Source organism: Sarcophilus harrisii, chromosome 5 (assembly GCF_902635505.1).
Source record: "Sarcophilus harrisii chromosome 5, mSarHar1.11, whole genome shotgun sequence".
Classification (NCBI taxonomy): domain Eukaryota; kingdom Metazoa; phylum Chordata; class Mammalia; order Dasyuromorphia; family Dasyuridae; genus Sarcophilus; species Sarcophilus harrisii.
Genome location: NC_045430.1, coordinates 154,480,802 through 154,497,679, shown reverse-complemented (window position 1 = coordinate 154,497,679; position 16,878 = coordinate 154,480,802).

The following is a 16,878-nucleotide window of genomic DNA, read 5'->3' as shown; positions in this document are numbered from 1 at the left end:
ATAAAAAAATCATGAAAAGTAACCAAATTGAAACAGGAAATCAAAAACTCAAGGAAAAAAAATAATTCCTTGAAAACATAATTGGCAAAGTAAAGTTCATAGCATTGTAAGGCAACAAGAAACAAACAAACAAAAAAAAAACAATAAAAATATTTCTGATGAAAACAAAATTTAAGGGAAAATTTGATATATAAAATGCAGAAAATATAAAGTACACATTAAAGACAACTTATAAGGAATTTAATAAGGTCAAATAGTTTTCTTTTAAAACATCAGAATATTATCAATATTCTTATTAATATTCTAAAATATTGGGATTTCTCTATCTCTTCATGCTTGACTTTGCTTATAATATATCAAAATGCTGATTACTTTTGTGTATATATTTTATATCCTGAAACTTCCGTAAAGATGTTAATTATTTCAACTAGTTGTCTTTTTAAGTCTGCTATGATAAAGTCTACAAAGGAGGAATGGTTTTACTTTTACATTGTTTATTCTATTCCTTCAATTATTTTTTTCTTGTACTATTGCTATAGCCAATTTTTATAGTACAATATTAAATAATAAATGAAGATGAATATTGTTCTTCTTTTACTTCTGACCTTATTGGGAAGACTCCTAGTTTATCTCCATTACATTTCATGCTTATTGATAATTTTAGATAGATAAAATTTATTGGGTTGGGTAGCGTGCTACCACAAAAGCTAGGTGGATGCTTGGATCTCCTTGAAGCAGGTTCCAGTACCACACAATTTAATTATGTCTTGCAACTTTTAAGTCTGAAATAGGCATTTTCAGAGCTGTAATGATCTAAATTTGCAACTAATTGCACCCAACATGACTAGCATTGTAAAAGAGTTCATCTCTGGTATTAGTGAATTTTCTTGCTACTGATGTTACAGTGCCTTGATAAATCCCCCCAACTTGAACTGTGTTTATAATCTCTGTTAACATTGTCTAGCTCTGTGGTGGGTGCCCTCAAAGAAAATAGGATAGCAAGAGTGCCTAGAGAAATGGGAAATCCTATTTGGTAGGAATCTATCTTTAAAATTCTTTCAGTAAATGACTTTTAGATATGTTTGACTGTGTGATCTATTACAACCATAGACCAACAGCTGCAGACCAAGAGTGTAGTATGGAAGATGATGTCTTCTTGATGACTTCTTGAGAAGCATCATAATGAAAATTCTACAATCATTGAGATACTGGCAAATTCCCTCTTCACCAGTTTTACTATAGTTTGTGTCCTTTTATTTGAAAAGGGATTTTGAACAACTTTGAGTTATTAAGAAAACTAATTGTAGCCAATTTTTGCTGGGTCAGTGCCTCCTAAAACTTAAAAAAATGGATCTCAAACAAATTTTAAGATTGTGCTTTTGTTTTGTGTTTTGATAACTCACTTCATACCATATCATTGTCTTTATGCTATAATATTTGTACCCAAACCTGTAAGTTGTAAATATGGGATTGTATGAACTATGGTCTTCTGTATAGAAACAACAGATGGTTAAAAACAAACATATATTGTATTGAAAATACAATATGTGAGAATAAGCCATACAAAAATAGGTGATTTCTGTCTAAAGAGAAGTGTGATAGCCTCTTTAATATTGTCATGTGAGTAATTAAAAAAAAAATTGCTTGCCTACACCAGGTTCCCATTTTTTAACCTAATTAATATTGTTTTTTTTTCATTTCAAACACTTTCTCACATTTTATATATTTAATCTCTCTTATTCAAACTCTGGTGTTGTTTGCCTTCCATCATATAATTTCTTCCAAAGACAGAAATTTTCTTCTTCTTTCTTCTCCTTCCTTTTGGGGAAAAAAACATATCAACTAACTAATTTGATAGTAAAATAGTCTCAGGTAACTCATTTGGGTCTCATTATATTATAAGAATTTTTACTTATTTAGCCTTGATGACTGGTGAGTACAATGATTATTGTTATCCCACCAGTGGGAAGTGTTGCTATCTCCTCAACCTTTTTTAGCAATATTATAATTGAAACTTGTCTTTCATTCAATTCCATTCTAAATGTTTAGAATGGGAATAAATCATATTTATATTGATTTGCCCTACTTCTTTCTATCAAGGAGAGTATATTTCAATGAGTTCTGTTGATTTCATTGAAGATTATAAGATTTCCTTTTTTCAGGACTGGTTCTTTGGCAAAGGAGTTTCCTTAAATCTAGTAGAACTTGAAGGGAAGAAAGAAGAATTTATTTAGCACCATATGCTAAGTGCTTTATAAATATTATCTCATTTGCTCCTCCCAAAGCAATATTATCATTGTCCCCATTTTATTGTAGAGGAAACTGAGTCAGACAGGAATCAACTGTATCACCCAGCATCACACAACTGACAGGAAATCTTTATAAAGTAAGATTGGAATTGAAATCTCCCTGACTGCTAGTCTGGTGCTCTATCAGGTGTGCCACATTTGCTTCAGTTTGTGATATAAGGTATTTTCACAGTGACCTTCAATCTACCTGAATCAGGGGTGAGCAGTGTTAGTAACTATCAGAACAGAACAAATTTAGAAATACCTACAATGATTAGAATGGAAATAATGGATTGTAGGTTGTTGCATAAGCCTTTGTGGATTTTAGGCTAGAAAGAAGGGATTTGGGAGAGGAGGAAAGTGAGAAGAAAGAAGGCAAGAGTTTTCAGTCCCTTTTTCATCCTATGTAGATAGTCCAAATCGAAGTTCCATGACTACATTGCACTTTTCTTCCCAAAGATCTAATTTAGTTGTTGTTATTTGTTTTAAAATGAAGGAAATAGAAAGGCTATTTTGAATGTTCCTCAAGTTACCAGCCTTACCCTATGAATAAAAGGATAGTTTTCCTTTTATTTTTCAAAATTTCAAGAGACCAAGATTTACAAAGCAGAAGGATGAATTAGTAGAAAGGCAGGTGTTGGGAAATGACGAAAGGAAACAAATTACTGATGGGAATTGAATTACTTAGGTCCCAGTCACATTTGAAGGCATAGATGGAGTAGCATAATTAATCTTATATTCCTGCCATCTGTAAATCTGCCAGGCTTTGTGAATGAAATTACATTAACTGATTGCAATGAAAAGGATGAGTCTCCTTTACAAGCTGCTATGAAACCTCATTGCTGCCAGTATAAGTGTTAAAGTTACCAAGAACTCCTTGCAATGTCAAAAGGGTGGTTCTTTAAGTTTAAGTGTTTTAACTTAAACTTTAAGAGTTTAAGTGATCATTTGGCATCATATCTTCTGATTATATTCACCCAAAGTCAATGCAGGTCGGCTCTACTTTGATCTTTGACCCCAGATCTTATATGAACTGAACAAAAGTGTCTCAAAGGACTCTGGGCTAAGCCCTTTGCCTTAATAAAGTTAGTATCCCTGACTCAGAAGAAGGTAGTCATCATCATCACCAATTTTAGCCTGGAAAAAATCTGGACAACAGAATTTTGGTTTCAAACATGATCTTTAACAGACTTTGGAAGATAGTAGAGGATGGAAAGTCCTGGAATTCATAATCTATGGGTTCATGAAAAGTCAGACATGAAAACAATTTGAAAAACAATTGTTTACCTGTGGAAATACTTCTTTGGATGGTTTGCTTAGGATTTTCCTAGTGAAAATTATAGATTGAATGCCCAAAATGACATCATGGTTTTATTTTATTTTTTTAATTTTTTGTTGTTGTCTCTCTCTCTCTCTCTTTTTTTTTTTCCCACTTTCACCTGATTGATGTGTTATAATGGTTGAAAGAGCTAGATCAACTATCACATTATTAGGTCATTGTAAAATTCAAATTGAATTGCACAAAAGACAATATTTGATCAGTTCCCTGCCCATAAACCTATAAACTTTTAAAAACGTCATTAAGGAAGTTTAAAATTTCCTTAAAATGAAATGGAACAGATCAAATTTCATGGTGTACAATAATATGCACTAAGATCTAACTATTGCTTGAGTAGTGATGGGAGTAGGCAAAACAGGGAGTGTTCCCAAAGAGGATTAAAACACAGAGACCTGTCTCTTAGCTATGGTGTATTGTTTATCTAAATATCTGGGAAAAGCTCCTGAACCTGGGGAATCTACAAATATTTCTCAAGCTGGACATACAAAAATAAAATAAAAAGAGTCCCTGCCTTCAAGCAGCTTTTATGCTAATTCTTATTTCATTCTCAATTTTTAAAACTCAGAAATATTTTCTTTGGATTTTTTTTTTACCAATTAGTTTCTGGTGCATTCATTTCCTAAGGGATAAACCCTAGAGCTGGAGATTTAAAATAAAAAAAAAAAAGATGGTCACTGTTTTCTCCCTCCCAGCATTAGATTGTGAAATCCTTGTGGTCAATGACTTTATTTTGCCTCATTTTGTATTCTTAATGTTTAGTTCAGTGCTTTGCATATAAGCAAGTATTTGATAAATTTTTATTGATTGATAACATATGAAAAAATTGTCATCTACAATAGAAATACAAAGTAGACTAAATATACCTGTAGAAATAAAGGCAGTGACAAACTGAAAGAATTAATAAATACCTCTTGAGTCAAATAGTGCTTGAATTAAATATAAAATGCAAAAATTCTAAAAGGTGCAGTTGGAGGGAGAGTATACTAGGCATCAGGAACAACCAGGGCAAAGTCATGGAGATTGATGATAGAGTATTGTCTGAGAAATAGCAAGTAGGTCAATATAACTGATCCATAGAACGTGTGGAGAGGGATTTTGTGTGAAAATACAGAAAAAAATGGGAAGGACACAAGTTGTGAAGACCTTTTAATGTTAATCAGAGAAGCTTAAATCCACAAATAATAGAAAGCCATTGGAATTTATTGAGTAGGAACATATCTTGCTCTAATTATAAAATATGTACAATAAAATATATTTGGAAGTTTGGAGTTTCAGTCGTCAGAGGAGAGAGATGAAAGGATTTTTGTGGGAGATAGCATTTGGACTTAGTTTTGAATGAAGTTAGCCATTCCAAGATGACATGAAAAAGTGTTTTAGGGCATGAGAGAAAGCTTTTGCAAAGCTACAGGGGTGAGATAAAACATTTTAAGTACAGAATAGCAAGTAGTTCAGTTTGGATAGAATCTACAAAAGGCATTGTATAAGGTAAAATTAGTCTGCAAAGATAGATTAGAGAGATATTGTGAGAAGTTTTAATATTAGAGGAGTTGGGGTGTGTGTGTGTGTGTGTGTGTGTGTGTGTGTGTGTGTGTGTTTTCTTTCTTTCTTTCCCCCCCAAGAAGCAATAGGGAATCTCTATGAGCGTGAGAGAGACATGGGCTTATCTGTGCTTTCAGAATGTTAATTTGACAGTTTTGTGGAGTTTGGCTTGACAGAGGGGAGAGATTAGAGGTAGTGACATTTAATTAGGAGATTCTTCTCTCTTCTCATCATTACCCCATCTCCCTGACTCCCCTCCTTTGGCTTGTGATGCTGAGAATTATATCAACCCTGATATTCCTCTGGCTTGTGATACTGAAAGATTACATCTAACCCTGAAACTCATATCACCTCCTCTCCTCCTTTCTTAAGGGCCTCTCCCTCTGTTTGTGATGGATGCAGGATGGTTATTGGAGATGTCTAAGGGTCCAGATTCTCAATTTAAGGAGAACCCCCAGAACAGCCATCTCAGCCTTTCCCAATAAGCTGCACTCCTCGGAACATCATCATACCCCTGAGCTAGCCCCCATCCTTTCCTCCCTCCCCTTTCAATATTTTTTTATGTGTTATCTTCTCCCATTAGATTGCTTATTCTTTGAGAATAGCAAATGTTTTTGCTCCTGTGCTTACTACAGGGTCTGGAACATAGTAAATGCTAAGTAAATGTCCACAAAATGACTGACTGACTGATGGCAAAAGACCAAGTTCTAGGTCAAGGGGGCCTAAGCAAGAATGAGTATTGGGTACAAATAAGGGAATAGTTTGTAATTGTGGAGACAAAATCTATAATGTTTTTCAAATTATTGTGCTCCATAGAACATTGAAAATAAAATGGTTAAGGAATAAATGAGGATAAAGAAAGGCAGCTGCTTTACTCAGTGACGAGGGAAGGATCCTGGAGTCAAAAAGAACTTATTTTAAATGAGTCTTCAACATTATCTGTGGCCTTAGCAAGTCACTTAGCCTCAATTTTTTTTTTAATCTAGATTCTTTCACATGTAAAATGTGGACAATAACATCACCTGTCTTCTATGGGTTTTGTGAAGATAAAATTAAGTAATATTTACAAAGTGCTTTGAAAACCTTAGAGCAGCGAGATAGTGCAGTGGATAGATTGCTGTACTTGAAGTCAGAAAGACTCATCCTCTTGAGCTCAAATCTAGCCCCATTCATTTATTCCTCTTTGTCTCAATTTTGTCCTTTGTAAAATAAGCTAGAGAAGAAAATGGCAAAATACTGCAGTATCTTTGCCAAAAAAAAAAAAAAAACAAAAAACAAAAAAAAACAAAACCTCCAAATGAGTTTACAAAGAGTCAGACACAATTGAAAAAGACTGAATAATTTCAAAGCTTAAAACACTAAATAAATGCTAACCAATGTGGTGGTGATGGTGGTACTGCAGCTGTTGGTGCTCCAAATACCTATGTAATCATACAATTAGGGCTGCAACAGTTCATTAGAGGAAATCAAATCCAGTTCCTTACATCTACAAATGAGGAAACTAAGGCCTGTAGAAGTTATGATGTGCCTGTGGTCAAACATCTAATAAATGCATGAAAATGACTTTTAGATCTATTTCTACCTGTTGTTAATTAGAAGTCTCCAAATGCCTCCCTTTTTACTGGTTCAAAGTTTTTGTAATTGTGATGCCCTTAATCCTCATGTTGTCAGCACATATATCTTTAAAATAACTGAAAAATAAGAATACAATCTAGATGTTGATTACAAAATTAATGTAATTTGGGACTGGTCTCTTAAAATTTCCATCTCTGTAAAACTTCACTTAACATTTGATCTGAAATATGTTATGTATTTAGATTTGTTTTGTTTTGTTCTGTTTTTGAAGAATAATCTTTAGAGTTAATTACTTTTATATCCTTTAAAAAATATAAGTTTAACTCAATATTTGAGTAACCTTCCTTTTCTTCTCTCTTGTCTCCACAATGCTGGATATTTTAGGATTTTCTTTTCTAATAGTTCACCTCCTAGAACTGAATTAATGCCGTGAATTGTCTATGAGAGAAAAACTGTTTTTGATAGGTTTTTAAAAATCTTTTACAAGTGTGCTCTATAAGCTGTAGGGTGGCATTTCAGAAACATTAAAACATGCATTACTGAATTAGACTACACCAGTTTTCTTGTTCTCACCATACCACATGATGAGTCAGTCATTTGGGATCACTAGGCCTCAGTTTTTGCATCTATAAAATGAAAATAAACCTGTTCTATCTTATAAGGTTTTGTGAGACTCAAGTGAGATAATGAATATGAATGGTGTTCTGCTATGCAATAAGTTCAATAGGTCAAAATTTCAGTAACCTATGATGTTGCAAGACAGTAAGCAGGATGTTATGTAGGAATTACTCAGAATTCACCCTTGGGCCAAATGGCAAGGAAAGACATTCTCAGCCATAGACCAGAGTACAATATGCCATTTTGAAGGTTTAAGTGAAATGAAAATTTATATTGAAACTTCTCCACTTGAAACAACATTTGTTTAAGGTGCCAATGAGCTGACTATAGCCCTTACTAGCACTTATGTTGCCATGGATCGCTAGACTAATAATAACTGACTTTTATTTCAGGTTTTAAGATTTGCAGAATTTTTTAAACACTTTATCTCATTTGACCCTCCTGTGAGGTAAGTGATATAGTTATTTTTATCCTCATCTTATAAATACAGAAACAGGCTAAGAGAGGACAAGTAGTTGCCTAGTGTCCTCCATCAATTCCTATCTTTAGTAGAATTTGAATACAGGGCTTCCTATACCCACAGTCAACAACACAGTCTATTTAGCATGTCAGATTGCCTTTTAAACACAATGAATTGCACTAGAAACTCTAAATTGCATATTATTTTAGCTTAGATATGTTTAGATATGTTAAATCATGAATTATTTGACAAAGCTAAAATGATATTATATATAATAGTCTTTTTTTCTTTGCTGTTTTCCCCTGAGGCAATTAGGGTCAAGTAACTTGCCCAGGGTCACACAGCTAGGAAGTGTTAAGTGTCTGAGTCTAGATTTGAACTCAGGTCCTCCTGACTTCAGGGCTGGTGCTCTACCCAGTGCACCAAATAGCTACCCCTATATAATCTTTCAAAATATCAACAATAGTAGCAACAACAAAAAAGCCAACTTTTTTTTTTTTCAAAATAGGATATAGGATTTAATTTAGAAAAGTGTTCCTAGATATACTTAAAATGAAAAACAAACTTCTCTGGGATATTATAAATTTGATAAAGACAAACTATTCTACATGGATTGAAAAGTTTTATTTATAAAATTGAAAGTGGAGTTAGGTGTCTTGATTTTATTTTAATATATAGTCAAGGTGAAACATGTTTTGTGAAACCTGATTTCTTGTTAATGGTTGGGCAAGAAAGATTTCAAACAGTAAGCAGAGATAAATTGTGTATTCATGACAGGCATAGTGGGGACAGATAGCTACTACAAAGGCATGAAAATAGGAGATAAAGTTTGTATGAGGTACAACGAGATAAATTTATATCTAATATGTGTTTATTTTGTAGAATGGAATTTTTAGAATGATACCCATTTACTTTTTCCTATACCATTCAAGACCCTCCTAAATTTACCCAGTACCAGTATTTAACTTCCTCTAAATTGTTATTCATCATCAGTCTCAAGTGAGACTATTTTACTATGATTGTAAGGGAGTTATTTGCTTCCCATATGAGCAATACAAAAATAAGCAAACAATAAGCATTTATGTTTTCTGTGTGTACGGTTTAGTGCTTTACATATATTATGCTACTTATCTTTATAACAATTGTGGGAGGGAGATACTATATATATATATATATATATATATATATATATATATATTAATTACTATTAATATATCCACTTTTTATAGTTAAAGCAACTGAGGCAAATAGATGATGATTTATCCAAGGTCATATGAATTTGAATCTATCTCCCTGTTATGTTCCACAATTCTATCTGATAACTCTCCTGAACTATCAGGTTTTTTTTGTTGTTGTTTTTGTTTTTGTTGTTGGTATTATCTTAGGCAGTTTCAGAAAAAGCCTATGAGTTAGAGTTTTATTATCTAAATTTGTGATCAAATTAGACCATGTCAATCAACCCATTCAAGGTTCAGCTTGTCTTAACTAATTCCCCTTCTTTTTCACTTCACCACAAATTAACATCAAAGAACCTTTGTCTACAAGCATAAGCACAAACTGTCACTAGGATCATCTTTAAAAGCTATGAGTCCAGATGTACATACAAATTAAAGAAATGAAGAGGAAGTGAGAGGAATCTCTGACATCTATAGGTCTAGATATTCTCCTGAATCATAGACTTGTAGCAAAAATGGCTTTGTGCCTCCTGCATACACAATGGGTACTCTTTGAAGCTTACTTGAGTGCAGTGGAACTAGTAGTATTGTAGTTATCAATGAGTAGTGAAAATTTCATCTTCTCCTTTTGATTGTTGTCAAACTGGTAAATAGTTTTCATGAGAAAGAAGCATGGAATGAAATCTTGCACCTTATTTCTGGGGAAGAGAGTTGCAACTATTCATGCAACCTGTTTCTTAGTCCATATAATTCTGCTGATTTTCTGTGTGTGTCTTCTCTAGGTGGCTTCTTGAATTCCATGTTCCCTTTTCTTGACGTTTGCATTTAATGTTGAGAGCTTAATCCTTTCTGCTTTGTATGTCTACTTGAATGAATCAATGGACTTGATTGTCCACTATCTTCTTCTTCTGACTGCTACGTGAGTGTTTGCCTTGTGCCAGTTCTCCGTAAAATAATCTTTAATATAAGTGTTTGTCATTCATTCTATGGGCTCAGCTCCTCAAAGTTGAACTGCCTGCAGTAGAGTTTAAATTTTTGGCATTTCAATAAGACTTTATCAGAAAAGAACTTGTTGTAGGATCTTATTTTTTTAGCTATTATTTTATTGTCTATGGTAATTTTTAACAAAATATAGTTTTTTGGATTATCTTTTTTTACTAGAAAAAGTTTTTGCTTTGTTTGAGATGATGATTGCTACTCCTGCTTTATTTTTTACATCAGATGAAGCATATTTGATTTTGCTTTAGCCCTTTGCTTAAACTCTGTGTGTGGGTGTATGAATGTGTCAGAGTATCTCTAGTTTTCAAGTTTGTCTCTTATAAACAATATGTTGTTGGATTGTTATTTCAAATCCATTCTGCTTCATACATTCATTTTATGGGTGAGTTCCTATTATTCACATTCACAATTATGATTGCTAACTGTACATTTCCAGGCATTTTATTTTCTTCTAGTTATTCTCACTCTTTTTCTCTCTCATTTCCTCTCTTTTGTTCTCTCTTTCTCATTGTCTCTGTCTCTCTCTGTCTCTGTGGGTATCCATGTCTCTGTGTCTGTGTCTGTCTTTCTCTGTCTCTCTTTTGCTGTGTGTATGTATTTCTCTTGTGTCTCTGTGATTTCCCATCACCCCACATTTTCCCTTCATTATAAGAATTCTTCCTTGCTTGATTCTTTTATTTGAGAAAAAAAATTCCCATTCTATCTCTCCATTCATCCTTCTAATAGTGCATTCTTTATTCTCACATCTTTTATTTTTTGTGATCATGTCTACATAAACATTTACACTCAAATATTTTGTTTATATAGATTCCTTCTACCTGCCTTAATAATGATAAAGTTGTTGGGAATTATATGTATTATCTTCTAATTTAAGAATGTAAACAAGGTAATTAATATTCCCCATAATGTCTTTTTGATCAGCTGACTGACACTCTTACCATTTCTGAACTGAGAGTTTCAAAAATTGCTTTTGCTATTGCTGTCACAGTCTCCTTCAAGGACTACCTCTGTTGCTTCTGCCATGTCCTCAGCTAGTTTCCACCTTATTGTTCATTAACATCTCCTATTTATCTCTTAAGTTGTTTTAGGTGGAGAAAAGTTTCACTCTGGCCTTTGTTGTCTCTAGTACTCAGAAATTTTATTTGAAGAGTTATCTTAATGTTGGGCTAGTTCATCAAGGTTTGCTTCTTGCATTTAACCGTCTTTTAAACACATGTTTTACTATACCCTACTAAATCCCACCAATCTTAAATGGTTACATTTTCTATAAAGCCTTTTTGATCTCCAATTCTATGTCCCTTCTCATCTTTGTCCTTTTGTATAGGTGCTAGGAAATAGGTGTTTGGCTGAGGTCTTACATGGAGGAATTAAAAAAAAAAATACTGAGCTAAGAGAAAGATAGAAGAGTTGAACTAAATGATACTCACTTAGCAAGGGACATTTGGGGGCCATGTAGGCAGATATCTTCAGTCTGAATAGTTGTGAGAGAAACATAAAACAATGATTTACACAAAGCCAGCCTATTGCACATCTTGGAATAATTTTCTTTTTATAAGTGTTTAAACATTAGGATTAAGAAAGCTTTGAAGGAATAAGCAGATTGCATGTCTATTAATGTACCTGATTCTTCCATTATAAAAGGGTAACTATGAATTCTTTGGTAAGAAGCCATCTTCAGGGGCAAGTGATGAATGCATGTGAGACAGAGCTGAGAGCAGAGATAAAATGGTACCTCCAAGAGGAAGTTATTAGATCCTATTATAAAGTATTATTAGAGCCAAGTTGAATTTGTCTCAAAAGACAAAATCAGATTGAAAAGCATTGAATTTTTGAGTCACTGCCACTGGACAATCACCAACCCTTTAGGAACTTTGGCTATGTACAGAAAAGAGGAAGGGGTAGATATCTGGTGATTCTTAATGATACTTTTTGGGAGTGCTCATATTTTTGGCTTGCTTGCTTAAAAAATATTTTTATCTGATCCTAGAGAATCCCTACTGTAAAAGGAGATTCATTTATAGGTTGTTTTAGTGCAGATGGTTTTATTCCTTTCTAACAGTTTGATTATAGATCTGTATACATCTAATATACAAACTCTTTCAGAGTTAACTTCTATGGAAATGTATCAAGGATGTGACAGAGTTCTCCTATGCAAATAGGATCTAAGACAAAGGCTCCTTACTGCTATATAGAGTCAGTCAATGATCAACAGTACCATAGGGTAGTTTAACAAATGTTTCAGTATATACTAGTTCTTACCTTCTCTGATCTGCATTGTACTTACGAAGCCCTTAAGTATTTAATAAATACTCATTTTTTTTGTATGTCAGCCTTGTTTCAACAAATCAATTAAAAATTTGTAATGGGGTAAGATGGAAGAGGGGAGAGCAACATCAAAATAAACATGGTTAAAACTTATAATCAGAGAAACTACATAATGCTTAGAGTTTGGGTATATATTTTTTTAAATATTAGTAATGCTACAAACACACATACATACTATCTTAAAATGTTTAACACATGTAGGTGCTCAGTGAACACTTGTTGGTTATTATCTGTTGGTTCTTTCTCAGAATTTGACATGAAGAAGGCAATGCTGTTTTTAAAACATAAATGTCTTATTGAGAATTATCTCTATCCACATATACCACCATAGTTTTATGATCAGCTAAATCATCCTTGCTGGTTCTGTTGCAATGTTGTTGTTATAAGCACTATTCTTGAACAGAAGGTGAAAGAACCAATAAGAACTATACACTTAAAACATGCCTTGTAACTTTCATCAATGCAATTGTTATCTAAAAGTTTTTTTCTAATATTTTCAATTTGCATAAAAATATTTCTATACATAGTGATCTAAGATGGCCCTTCTTATGTGAAATCCCTTCATAAATGATTTTTCAGTTTTATGAAAAATAAATTTTATTGATTCCTATTGATTTACATCAGAAATTTTTTGATATTCCCCACTCCAAAGATTGATTAACTCCTCTCTTAAAGCAAAATCAGTTATACAAAATCAGTCAATATAGGGAACATGTCAGGTAAATTATGCAACATTCCACCCTGAAATATCCCCTTTCTCTACCAAAAGGAAATAAATATGCTCTATTAATTACTTTTAGATTCAGAGAATCACAAAATCTCTAGACTGGAAAAAAATGCAGAGATCATTCAGCCCAACTCAAAGTTGAAAAAGACTTGACTGTAAAATGTTATGAGTTACAGTCCACTATGGTCTATAAAAAAAAAAAAAAAAATTATAAGTTCACACAAAGATCAATGGGAAGATCCAGGGTTCTTGAAAGAAGACTGAATTAATATTACATTCCTTCCCCTACATGCTTCTGGTTAAAGGAGTGAAAAAAGGAAGGTGAGTGTGGGGAAAGGATGGTGTCAAAGTGCAGAATGAGAGGAAATAAACAATTAACAATCATTTTTACTAACATGACTGACTAAATCAAAAAAAAAGTAATCAAAAATAATATTCACACAGAGCTAAAATGATAGGTTTGAGTAGACTTCTCATGAATCAGGAGAATTCAAAAAAGCAAGGCTAACAACATAAAAATAAAATGGTTAAAAATACAAGCAGAGAAACTACATTATGCTTAAAGTTCAGGTAGATTTTTAAAATATCAGTAGTGCTACAAACACACACTGACATAAACATCACAAAATATACACAAAGTACTATATATAATTAAAGGAACATTAAATTAATTGAAATGTAAGAAATTAAAAGCAAAACTATAATAATTCAGGACCCCAATAGAATTAGATCCAAAAATATAAATAAGAAGTTAATAGCCTGAATGCAAATTAATAAAAGTTAGGAAAGAGACTTCTGATGAATCCTAAATAGATATAAAAAGAATATACTTGTATGTCAGTAATATACAGCACATTTACAAAAACTATGTGCTAGGGTATAAAAATTTTATAAACAAATGCAGAAATTGCCACACACAAAACAAACAAACCTAAATTCAGAAATCTCTGTTTAATTATAAAATAAGAGTAGATTTAAAAATCATATAAAATTATATTTTCAAGCATTATCATGTCAATCAAACTAGAACTGACCTCTAATCTATGGATGGGCAGAGACAAAAGAGAGCAGGCTACAGACAGGAGAGTCAAAATACAAAGGATTAATTTTTTTTTTCAATTTTTGAAAATTATTAAATTTTGAAAAAAAATTTCAAGTTTTGGAAATTGAAACTTTCCTCCCTCTCCACCCTGACCCTTTATCCTCCAAAATAAAGTTTTACATGATGAACCAAAGGAAGGTTTTATGTACCACATGGTTAGATTATGACATAATCAATTTTAGGTCTTGAGTTACTGTTCCCATAAATACGGTAGGAACAATACTGTCTCAAGTCTTGGGGATCATCCCCAGCCACAAGGCATAGAACCAGAGTTCTGTGATGGCAACAGGAATGAAGCACCTATTAGTGACAAGGAACAGGAATTGGAAATATGTAGGAAATGGTGCTAGGAAATAGAGGGAACTTAATCTTTTATTGAACACCTAGTTCTGCTCCAAGCACTTAGCTAAAGTGTGATGTCATCCTGAGTGCAAAGCATTATTTTTGTCAAGTCTAGGACATAACCTTGCTATGCAAATCTCCAAAATATTTTGTCACTTATTTCTCTTTAAAAACATATCATTTAGATATAAAAAAGGGAAATCATTGAAATTAATATGAATAGGCCAAAGCACTAATTACATTTGCTATGTTTAAAAATGTATATCTCATTCTCTATTTTGAAGGTATCATCTCACAGATTTAGATTACTACCATTTCATCTTCAATCCTCTGGATTTATGTTTTTAATATTTCATTGGTTAGAACTCTAAAATCTTTCAATGTTCTTTTGGTAATGTTTTTAAATATTTTATTCTAATTGTGCTCGCTTCATTCCTTCTCACTTCACAGAAGTCTTTCCAGTTTCTTCTGAAACTAGTACTCATTAGTAAATTATCATTCCACTCATATACTACAAATTTTTAAGTTATTACTTAATCAATAGTAACACTCTTATTTCTGAGTTTTGAACTATAAAGAAAGAGATGATAGATACACACATAAATGTATAACTATATACACATGTATACATTTCTATATATGTATATATATATATGTGTGTGTCTATATATACATTTATATATATATTTTCATATGGGTATTAAAAGAGTTAAAAGTAATAAAATAGACAAGCAGTAAATCAGAATCTTAAGAAAATATTTGATTTTATAAAATGAAAAAAAAATATTACATTGCAGAAAAATTAGAACAAAAGAGATTGATGAATATTTACAAACATATGAAATACCCAGCTTACCTGAATAAGAAATAAAAATAAATAATGTATTCTTAACAAATAAATTTGAATAAGTCATAAATAAACTCTTATATGATAACCTAGGGAACAGATGGATTTATAAATAAATTTTATAAAACATCAAAGGCATATCAGAATTTTACATAAACCATATGCAAAATATGAGAAAAATAACATCCTGCCAAATTCTTTTTAAGAGACAGATCTGGTCCTAATATCTAAATTAAGAGGCTTCAGTAAGAGGAAAAATTGAAAGAAAAAAAAAAATAGGACAATATTACTGATGAATACTGATGCACAAATATTAAATTTTATGTTAACAATGAGGCTATGAGAATATAATTTTTAAAAAGTTTAAGGTTGACCTAATAACTGGAGAAATAAAGGGTTTCATTAATATTATACTAAGAAAATTATAAATATAATATACAATATCAATTGCAAAATAAAAAAAAAACACATTTACATCAATTTTGGGAAAAAAAACAAATCAAATGAAACACAATTTATGGCAGCACTGAAAAGCAAAGCAATAGTAAACATTGACATGTTAAACTGTACTTGTGAAATCTAGCATCATCTTTAATGACAAAACACTATGGGATGTTTTTATAAGATCAGGGTCAAGAAAGACATTTCATTTTATTCACTACCATACCACTACCATTTCATTATTTAATGAAATTTTAGAAATATTAATGGTAGAAATACCAGAAAATATAATTGAGGGACTCAGCATGAGTATAGGTGAAAGAAAATTAATTATTTTTCACAGATGCTATAATAGTTTCCTTGAAAAAAATTGTAGTAACTCAAAATTTATTAATAAATTTTATTAATTATTAATAATACTTAATTATTAATAAATTTTAAATTTATTTTTAAAAATTAATAATTTCAAAAATACTAGACTACAAAACAAATTGAGAAAGTAGTCAGCCTTTTTTTATTATTATAATGGAATTCAGCAGAAACAGAAAAAAATAAATTCCATTCAAAATTATTACAGGATGAATAAAATATGTTGTGATTGAGTACATAAATTTATTAAACAATGCTTTCCAATTGCCTAACAAAAATGGATCAGGCCCTTTCATCAGTTTAGGTCTGAACTCTAATAAAGGAGGATACAGACTTTATTATATATAATAAGGTTGATTAAATGAAAATGAACAATACAACATTAGGGAATCTGATTTATAATTGGATAAAAGATTTAATGTTGTGCCATAGTTCCCTTTTGATGTCCTGACCTAGTTTCCCTAATTGTCCTATTTAGTTACTCTGCCTCAGGTTATAACTTTTCCCTCTTAATGTTTGATGAGATAAAGGTCTACTTCAGTTGCTCTGCCCCCAACCCCAGGCTATAATCATTCCCTCTTAAATAGTTGATGAGATAAAGGTTTTATATCTTTAGGTTATAGTCATTCCTTCTTAATGTTTGACAGGATAAAGGTTTATCCATTTTAGATGTCATTAGAATATCAGTAACCTCTCCAGTACCTCCCTCCATTGTGTCATCCTAGGTACCTC